At 43.2% G+C, this 9,899-nt stretch overlaps 1 long non-coding RNA gene across 1 annotated transcript in view; it reads right to left on the reverse strand.

Annotated features, from left to right (window-relative positions):
* The window catches only part of LOC148127077 (uncharacterized), a 29,859-nt gene extending 29,510 nt beyond the window's left edge, over positions 1–349 (reverse strand). The window contains exon 1 of the long non-coding RNA XR_015741908.1: positions 194–349. This is a non-coding gene — a long non-coding RNA (uncharacterized LOC148127077). The remainder of the gene's footprint in view (positions 1–193) is intronic.
* Positions 350–9,899: the final 9,550 nt, after the last annotated feature.

The raw sequence follows: 9,899 nt of genomic DNA on the forward strand, positions 1-9,899 counted from the left end.
TTATGCAGAATAGATGTTTGGCTGACGATTTACTAGCTCTGTTGTGGTACCCACTTGCTTGTACACTTCCCAAAGTATAGCAATAGCAATAGCACTTACTTATATACCACTTCATAGTGCTTTACAGCCCTCTCTGAACAGTTCACAGAGTCGGCATATTGCCCCCAACAATCTGGCTCCTCATTTTACCCACCTCGGAAGGATGAAAGGCTGAGTAAACCTTGAGCCGGTCAGACTTGAACTGCCGAATTGCTGGCAGCCGATAGTCAGCGGAAGTAGCCTGCAGGATTGCATTCTAACCACTGTGCTACTGCAGCTACCACAGGAAGGCAAGCTAACTTCACAGCAGAAAGAATGACCAGGGGCTTTTCCTGCAGCACCATCCAAGCCACCCCGCTTCCTCCACCAGAGCTGCCTTGTAAATGGGCACCACAAATGAGAAGGTTCAAAGCTGGCAGGAATCTGACTGCCTGTACAGAGCTTTGTCTCCTCACCAAAAGGGGTACCTGTTTATCTATTCACATAGACCATACTTTCAAACTATTAGGTGGGGAGAACCTGAGGCAAGTGGAAGGAGCTCACCCCGCCACAGTGCTAGGGCCTGAACCGCTAGAGCAGAGACCATTTCTAGCATCATTAAGCTACTGAGTCAGCACACCTCCAATTTTCCCTATTATAATGTATATTTGTGTATGATTTTCACCCAATAGGGAAAGTTCTTCTGCATGTATTCCTGCAATATTATTATTGTATATTTTGAGAGGAGGGCTTAAAAATTACTTTAAAAGGTAACAAAACCATGAAGAACAGCTACCTTTTGATTTATGGTAAAGATATGAGAAATTTGAGCCAGATACATTCTTATTATAAGCTAAACCAATTTCCCCCCAATTGGTATTCTCAAAAATTCCTGAAATAAAGATTCCCTTTCTCCTCACAGAGATGGTAAGACAAAAGAAAGTTGCCTGACTTCATTACTACAATCAGTGAATCAAAATCATTTTAAAAGCAAATTATTTGCTGAAAAACTCTAGTCTTCTTTTCTTATATACAAAAAAACTTTCCAAGCAGTGCAGTTGTATTTTTCTAAGGAATTCCTTGGGATTCCTCACCTCCATAGATCCTTTCAGTCAAGCTTAAAGCTTAAACTGATGATTCACAGTTGGAATCTATCCAGATTCTAAGCAGGCTAGGCTACCTCTGAGTTTGAGAACATCAGTCAAATGCTGCCACCTGCAGGTCTGGGAAATCAGATGACAAGGGGAAACAACATCAGAAGAGAAGTAAAGCAAGTTATTTCCATATTCTTGCCAAGAGAACAGTGGTGGGATTCACATTTTTTTTTACTACAGGTTCTGTGGGCGTGGCTTGGTGGGTGTGGCAGGGGAAGGATACTGTAATATCTCCAGTCAGCGGGGGTATTTGCCGCTTCTCTGAACTACTCAAAATTTCCACAACCATAACTGGTCAGAACTGGTCAGAACCAGTTCCTCCAGAACTAGTCAGAACCTGCTGAATACCCCCTCTGGAACAGTATGATTATTTCCATGTAGTCACCAGCTGAATTCTCATCTTAAATATCTTTTTCCATTCCTGAGCAACCTTCCAGAGGAATCTTATCTCCACTGGTCAAGTTCCTCTAACAAGGCGAAGACCAGATTCACTAAAATTTCATGTGCACCTTAATAGGGCAAATTCATACCAGCGCAGAGAATGATGGGGGGAATCTGGTACACAGTCCGGAATTAAATTCCAATGCAGCCATTAAGGACATGAGCTGTAATAAATAAATTAGAATACAGAATAGAAGAGCTGGAATTGGGGGAAGACCCCTCTCTTCTAGAAGAATGAACTATTTTGGGAAATATTTAAAAAGGCAGAATACTGTATATTTCCCTAAAGGAGAAACAAAGCTAAGTACAAAAATCACCACCATTTTCCTGTCTTGATAGTGTGATTGTCCATATGATTTTTCCACATCTATGGCTCTTTTTATTACATTAAACATTCGTATTCTGGCCTCTTTCAGAAGCCTCACCTGGTTACCTCTGTTGTCAAGGGATTCTAGCTTGCACACAATTGTGTGCGCAACCAAAGTATGCTTTTGGATTCAGTAACTGCGGTGATAATATCATCCTGGCATTAAAAGTGGAATATGGTAGGACAGCAATCCAAAATCTAGCCGGGAACTGTAAGCAGAAAGGACAGCCTTTTGCTAATGATGTGGAGCAGTGGTTAGAATGCAGTATGGCAGGCTAATTCTGCCAACTGCCAGCAGTTCAATTCTCACCAGGCTCAAGGTTGACTCAGCCTTCTATCCTTCCAAGGTCAGTAAAATGAGGTCCCACATTGTTGGGGGCCAATATGCTAACTCTGTAAACCGCTTACAGAGGGCTGTAAAGCACTGTGAAACAGTATATACAGTAAATCTAAGTTCTATTGCTATTGCTTTGCTCCCTAATTAGAAGAACAAATAAAGGGTGTGTTCCTTTCCTCTTTTCATATACTGTAAAAGGTTATTTGATTTCAACTGTCCCTCATTATTGTCCAGTATCAGGTGGGTTTTATCTGTTGAAATTTGTTCTTTCTGACAAATATCAAATGCTTTGAGAATTTTTCTATTCAGGAAAGGAAGATGCAGACAGATCTTCTCTGTCCTGGAACCTCCCTATGTCATTTCTCAGCCTTTCCAAAGAGCTGTTTTAGCCTGTCAGAATTGGTTGAGAAAGCTCTTTTCTCTTTGCCCTGAGGCTGTTCCACAATGGCACTGCAATCGAAGGAGTTTCGGATTTGGGCAATGTGAATGTCCCTATGCACTCCAGAGTATCTTGTTGCCTCTGAATCTGAAGATTTCCATAGGTTTTCTCCATTCAGGTCTTAACATTTAAACTTTTGTTCCCCCTTTGTGTGGCTCTGGCAACTCTCTGCTCTCTCTACAGTTGCCAGAAATTGGTGGTCTCACTATTCTGATTTGGGAAACACAGAGAAACTGTTGAGTAGATCTAAAAATAGAGTTTTTTAAAAAACAAAACAAAAACAAAAACAAAAGTTGTGTGATAGTTACAAAAACAAAGGAAAGGATGGGGAGAGACCCTTTTTCCACTGAAGGCAGGGCGCAAAAGTTGTTGCTTTACAAAGAGGAGATGTGCAAGACAAACATAAAAAGAAAATTGAGGAAATCTAGTATAAGGACTCAGCCCAAAGGATTCCAGAGAAGACTGCAAAACCACCTTGCCAGAATTAAGAAAAAAATGGGCAGGGAGAATGCATAGATCTTTCCAGACACAAGGAGAGTTCATGACCACATCATTTCTTCCAGATCTAAAAGATTTTTATAGTTTCCATTTCAAAAAGCAAACAAAAATTTTAAAAAGTCTTTCCGGAAGAGCCGTCCTTCCTACAACATGGCCAATATGGAATGCTAAAGCAGAATAGCCTCATCCTTAAGAATATCACAGTCTCATCCTTAAGTATATTTAATTAAAATCTTTTAAGGAAAATAGCTGCCGAACTAACTCATATTTATAGATTTCTAAAACAGATTTTGGGGCAGAGTTCTCACAAAGTAACTTGCATTTTAAAAATAAAACTTAACATGAAAACCCTTACTTCAAAATGCGTTGTTTCCCTAAAAATGAATCTTAGTACACTGAATCATAAAAAATTTCTGAAACAAAAAAAATCTTGATCCCCCCCCAAAAATAAAATATGGCTTCAAAAGGCTTTTCGGGGTGGGGTGGGAAGTAACCTATACAGGGTCATTGCTGACAAAAGGCCTGCTAGCTTCTTTTAAAAAAAAAACAAAACCTTGGAATACTATTATTACAGAAATGACCTTAAAGATTAATAATAAACCAAAGATTGACGAGGTATGTTGAACAGTTTGAAACAAATATATAGAGCGAATAAACAGTGAAATACAGGCAGTTGTGTACCCGAGAAATAACAGCACACAAGCAAGGGGAACAAAGGAGCAAAAGATGGCACAGGTAATGACATTGTTATGTGACATTATTTGCATCAGACATCATGATACAAGTACATTACTGTAGGGGCTTGGGAGATGACATCATCATGTACATGTCATCATTTTGATGTCACTGCTTTTTATCTTGGGTGCAGGCAGGAAGAGGGGGGACCCTATAGCACATGAACCCTTGTGCTATATGCCACCATGAACCCAGAATCCATTAACCGGTGCTATTACTGTTTGACTTCCATGGTACAATGACTGGTTTACTCTTACAACTGTTGAAATCTGTTAATATCTTAGATTAAGGGCGGAGAAAAGAGGGGAGATTTGAAATCTGAAATGGGCTCAAGAGGCACTTTACATTTAATTCATGATAATTAAATCCAAGATAGCCACCACCTTCTGGATATTTTGAAGAAATCTGGATCTTCACTAGCTTTCATTCATCTGCTGGCTAAGACATCCATAGACATGAGCAACAAACCCATTTCTTTGATACAATTTTCTAGAAAGGCTGGAAAAGCTGTTTTTTCCCCCTTGAATCCGTCAAGGTGGCCTTCAGGATGACTCCTACAAAGAGATTTGACTTAGGAAGCCCTTCCAAGATGTGTGATGAACCAGGGCGTGGCACAAAGGCAACACAGTCAGATAATCAGTAGGAGTCCCTTTATTAGCTCCAACTTTTCCCCCAATGTCCTGGCTACCTTCTGGGCTGGAGAAAAACTTTCCCAGGAACAGCCTTTGGCTGCAGAGAATCAAGTCCAAAATGTTGTCAACAAAAACTGTAACTATAAGTCCACTCGAGGCAAGATGAGGTAATTAGTCCGGCAGGGCAAGAGAAAGAATTCCAGACATGAAGGAATGGCAGTAATTCAACCTAGTTGGAAGGATGACAGGACCACAGATAACCAAAGTCAACATATGATAAACTCACATTTGTTCCCAGCAGATGCCACACTCATCTTGCATCTCTTTTAAACTCTCTTCCCAAGTGTGTCTAATGAAGGGAATCAGGGCCCTTTCCTCCCCCGTAAGCCATGCAACCCATGTTGCTCTTTTCTCTGTTCCTCCCTGTGTGCCCTAGGATGAAGAGAGAGTGGGCCTGGGTCTTCCTCTGAACTCCCTCTCCCTTGTTCTACCTCTCGCCTGCTCTGCCCAACCAGACTTTGCCCTTCCCCAGTTTCCTCTACAGCCAACAGAGCCACACTCACACTCCCTATCATCTGTTCGTCTTCCTCCTCAGATTCACACTCTGACAGGGGCATGACAAGATGTATGCAGCTGAGGTAATCCCAACCAACTTCTTCTCCGGTCTCTTTCTTCTCCTTCCTTCAGCCATCCCAAGAAAAATAATCATTCTGCCATGCTAGGAAAAGGTCAAATGAATTTTGCCATGATGGAATCTTTTTGAGTTGGTCATGGCTCCCGGTAAGATAAGTCCCTGCGGTTTTCTTGGAAAGATTTTGGAAGTGGCTTGCCCTTGCCTTCTTTCCAGGGCTGAGAGAAGGTGACTGGCTCAAAGTCAACCAGCTGACTTCCTTAAGCTAAGTTTTGACTAGAATTCAGGTTTCCCCACTCTTAGTCAAACACCTTAATTGCTATACCAAACTATTATTTTGCCATTAGGATACGAAAACTCACACAATAGAATACTGCCCAAACCAGGTTGGTATAATTGTGAAACATTTGTCAGTGATTCTCTTAACCTAGAGCCATGATGGTGAACCTATGGCACGCATGCCAAAGTGGCACACAGAGCCCTCTCTGGGGGCACGTGAGCCGTTGCCCCAACTGAGTTCCACCACACATGTGTGCATGCCTCCTGCCAGCCAGCTGGTTTTCGGGTCTCTGTCATGCAGGTGCAAGGGGCGGGGTGCATGAAGGAGATGTGTGCGCAGGGGTGGGGGAGTATGGGGGAAGGTCGCATATGTACGCCGCACCTCCCTGTGCCCCGTTTTTACTCCCAGGAGGCTGCAGGGAGTTGTACTAGGCCCAAAACTGGATGTAGGAGGTTGCCGCACGCCTCCCCCATGCCCCGTTTTGCTCCCAGGAGGCTGCAGGGAGGCCTACTAGGCCCAAAACGGGGCACAAATGCACGGGGAGCAGGGGGTCATGCATGCATGCACAGGGGGCAGGGCGAGTGGGAGGGGGTCATGCATGCACTGCATTATGTGAGCAGACACGTGCTGTCATTCGCATACGTGCACTTTCGGCACACAATGACAAAAAGGTTAGCTATCACTGACCTAGAGCCTTTGGCAGATAATAACTGCATAATTAAAGAGACCCTTAAGCATCTTGACAGGATATGGGGTTAAGACACCGCCATCTGCTGGTATGTAAAAGCATTGTTTGATGCCCAGCGTGAATGTGAATCACAGAGGCATCATTGATAGGAATAGGTACAACACCCCCCTCGGCTTATCTTTTAAGGCCAATTAGGATTCCCTCTTGGATAAGCTTTTCAAGAAGCAACCTTTTCAGAGGGTAATGGAGGTGGCTAACTTTAAATCAGGACCACTGACAGTTCTAGATTGCTGTTCTCAGTATATTCATCATCAGTAGTAATACTGATATGTAAACTGGGTTTATTAAAATTAAGAATATGATACAATCTGCCTTGTTCCCATTCAATTTAGAAGTGCTAGAAAATCCAGCACTGGGAGAGTTCAAAGACTGTTAAGGTAGATTTCTGCTTTCCTCCTCCTCTTTTTCTTTCTTTGAAGTAATATAATAATTCTATACTGATCAAAATTAGGTATTTATATTTCCGGTCCATTCCATCTGCTAGCACATTTACAAGTTGTGACCTGCACCCTTGCTGCATCTTTGATGTCTGTGATTAATTAGTGAAGCAAATACAAATGTACTCAAAACATCATTATGTACGTAGCATAACACCGAGCTGCTTCCTGTTTACGAAATTAATGCACCGTCAGCTAAGCTATGGTCTGAGATCAGAGTTCCTTCCATGGTTAACAAAAATAAATCTCAAGATGATGCATACATGTGTTGAAATTTTATTTCAACTTATTTGTAGATAGGAAGTATCAAATTAAGGTTTAAATTGGATTCACAGTTAGTCATACTAAAGTGTAAATTGGTTGAAGTAATGAAACAACTTAGTCAGTAATTGTACTCAAATTCCAATCTTGCATTGCTGTTACTATCTCCAAGGCTGCCTTTGATTCCACCATAATGGCAATGCCTCATTGAAGAGGCCACCTGTGTGTGTGTGTGTGTGTGTGTGTGTGTGTGTGTGTGTGTCAAAAAAGGGGAGCCAAGCAACCCACCCTCCTATCCTCACTTACATTCTTCCTTTGTTGGGCTTGCTTTCTACTGCCCAAAACTGAGTTTATTGCAACAATGAATTGAATCCTAAATATATGTTGGCATAGTCTAATGTAATGCTATAAATGTACAGCTAGTATTTGACAAAATTATACATAGAACAACCAATGGCGCTCACAATTGTATACAATGGCACAAACTGTTTGAATCTTTGGTAACCCTTGTCAAGGCTATGGTTTTCCCAGTTGCAATGTATGACTGTGAACGTTGGATCATAAGAAAGGCTGAGCGCCAAAGAATCGAGGCCTTTGAACTATGGTGTTGGAGAAGACTCCTGCGAGTCCCTTGGACTGCAAGGAGATCAAACCGGTCAGTCCTAGAAGAGATCAATCCTGACTGCTCTTTAGAAGGCCAGATCCTGAAGATGAAACTCAAATACTTTGACCACCTAGTGAGAAGGAAGGACTCACTGGAGAAGAGTCTAATGCTGGGAAAGACTGAGAGCAATAGGAGAAGGGAACAACAGAGAATGAGGTGGCTGGATGGAGTCACTGAAGCAGTAGGTGTGAACTTAAATGGATTCCAGAAGATGGTAGAGGACAGGAAGGCCTGGAGGAACATTGTCCATGGGGTCACGATGGGTCGACATGACCTCACAACTAACAACAACAAAACAAATATGGTGGCAAGGCTTCTATCTAAGGCTGTTGTGCACTTCAAGTAAGATTGACGGTGTGTTCAAGTCATTAGTTTTCTGTAATACTTCGATTTTGCATCACATCACGTGCATGCTTTAGGATCTAAGAGATTCTGGATCTTCTTCTGATACTCTTATGTCTTCATAATAACTTTAGTGTTTCCCTTATCTGCTGGCAGAATAATGAGCAACTAATTCATACAGGGAGTCCTCAACTTATGTCCACAGTTGGTACCAGAATTTCCATTGCTAAGCGATGCAGCTGGAAAGTATGACTGCATCGCTTGTCAACAGCAATTCCAGCACGCCCCATAGTTGAGGACCCACCCCAATCTAAACTATTCCAGATTTAGTCACTCGCAGTGTTGGTAAGATAAGGTACTGCCTCCTCTTCAACTGCCCTCTTTGCCCTTTTGGTTGCTCTGCATGCTGTCTTGTGGGAAGGCAAGCAAACCAGAACCACATAACTCTGCAGTTGCTTGCCACACTGTGGTTTGGGGGGCTCTTGGTGCACCATCCCAGCAGCACAGTGCGAAGCTACTGTGGAAGCCCCAGCAGTGCATTGCAAAGCTCCAGCTCAGCAGCATGATGCAAGCCACAGCCACCCCCAATAGCGTGGTGCAAAGCCACAGCCACCCCAATAGCGTGGTGCAAAGCCACAGCCACCCCAATAGCCAGCGTGGCAAAGCACAGCCACCCCCAATAGCGTGGTGCAAGCACAGCCACCCCCAAGTGGTGCAAAAGTCACAGCCCAGCAGTGTAGTGTGAAGTGACAGCTGTCCTCACTGCCCTGAACTCCACCACTCCAACTGACCTTCGTCATCTTCTTGCTCCCACTGCTGATGAGGTGTGCCCATCCTCTTTGCGAGGGAACTGCTGCCCACATGACACCATCTGACTCCTGAAGGGCCAGGTCAGGTATGTTTGGTCAGCAGCGGAAGCAGGAAGATGGCAGAATTCAGCTGGGGTGGCAGGGCCTGCTGGGGACAGGGGACCTAGATGGGAAGGGCAGACCAGCAAGTGTAGGGAGTGGAAATGTCCCTGTGGTCATTGGAGGGGGTGGGCTGTCAATCAATCAAATTTTGATCATGTGATGACAGGGTTGCTGCAGCAGCCATACCTTGAAGGACCATTTGTCAGTCTCTTTGTTCAGCACCACTGTAACTTCAAATGGTCAGAGTGAATGGTCATAAGTCAGGACTACCTGTAATCACTGTGTATGTCTGTAGAAATTATCAGGTCATCCAGGTCATGGTTGTCTCAAAGGTGCTTTTTGAGGAAGCGCATGGATTTTCTTGTTTTTATTTTGAAGACGTCTTGCTTCTCATCCAAGAAGCTTCTTTAGTTCTTCCATTCCCCACTATCCTGTTAGAGCTGAAGAAGCTTCTTGGATGAGAAGCAAAACGTCTGCAAAACACCACCACCCCCCCAGTTGCCTCTTGAAAAAGTACCTTTGGGACAATCACTGTGTATAGTTTGAGGTCTACTTGACCGTTTCCTTTTTAATAATGTAAAACAATGTTAAAGAAAAGGGAGGGATTGAGTTTTACCACACCTACTTATATAACCTATATTGGGGAAGAACCCTGCTTCCATCCATCTGCCAGTTATTACCTTAAAAGCATACATTATCCTTTAGTCTGTGCCTCAGATCCACCTTCTGGCACCACGATTTGCAGTTCAGTCCCTGCAAACTCTGATGATGGTGTTAGAAGAGCCACAGATCAGATTGCTCCAGATTGATGGTGCATCGTTGTTGTTGTTTATTTATTTATTTAGATAATTTATATGGTCACCCACTCACTTCCAGTCACTCTAGTCTAGGCGATTTACAAAAAAGACTCCTCGGAGACAGCCCGATCCTATGCTAACTTATTCCGATGCAAGCCCTCCCCACGTTCATTGCTTCTGCTGTTCACCCTTCCTTTTTTTTGTGGC

Source organism: Pseudonaja textilis, chromosome 2 (assembly GCF_049901715.1).
Source record: "Pseudonaja textilis isolate UNSWEBS1 chromosome 2, rPseTex1.2, whole genome shotgun sequence".
Taxonomy (NCBI): domain Eukaryota; kingdom Metazoa; phylum Chordata; class Lepidosauria; order Squamata; family Elapidae; genus Pseudonaja; species Pseudonaja textilis.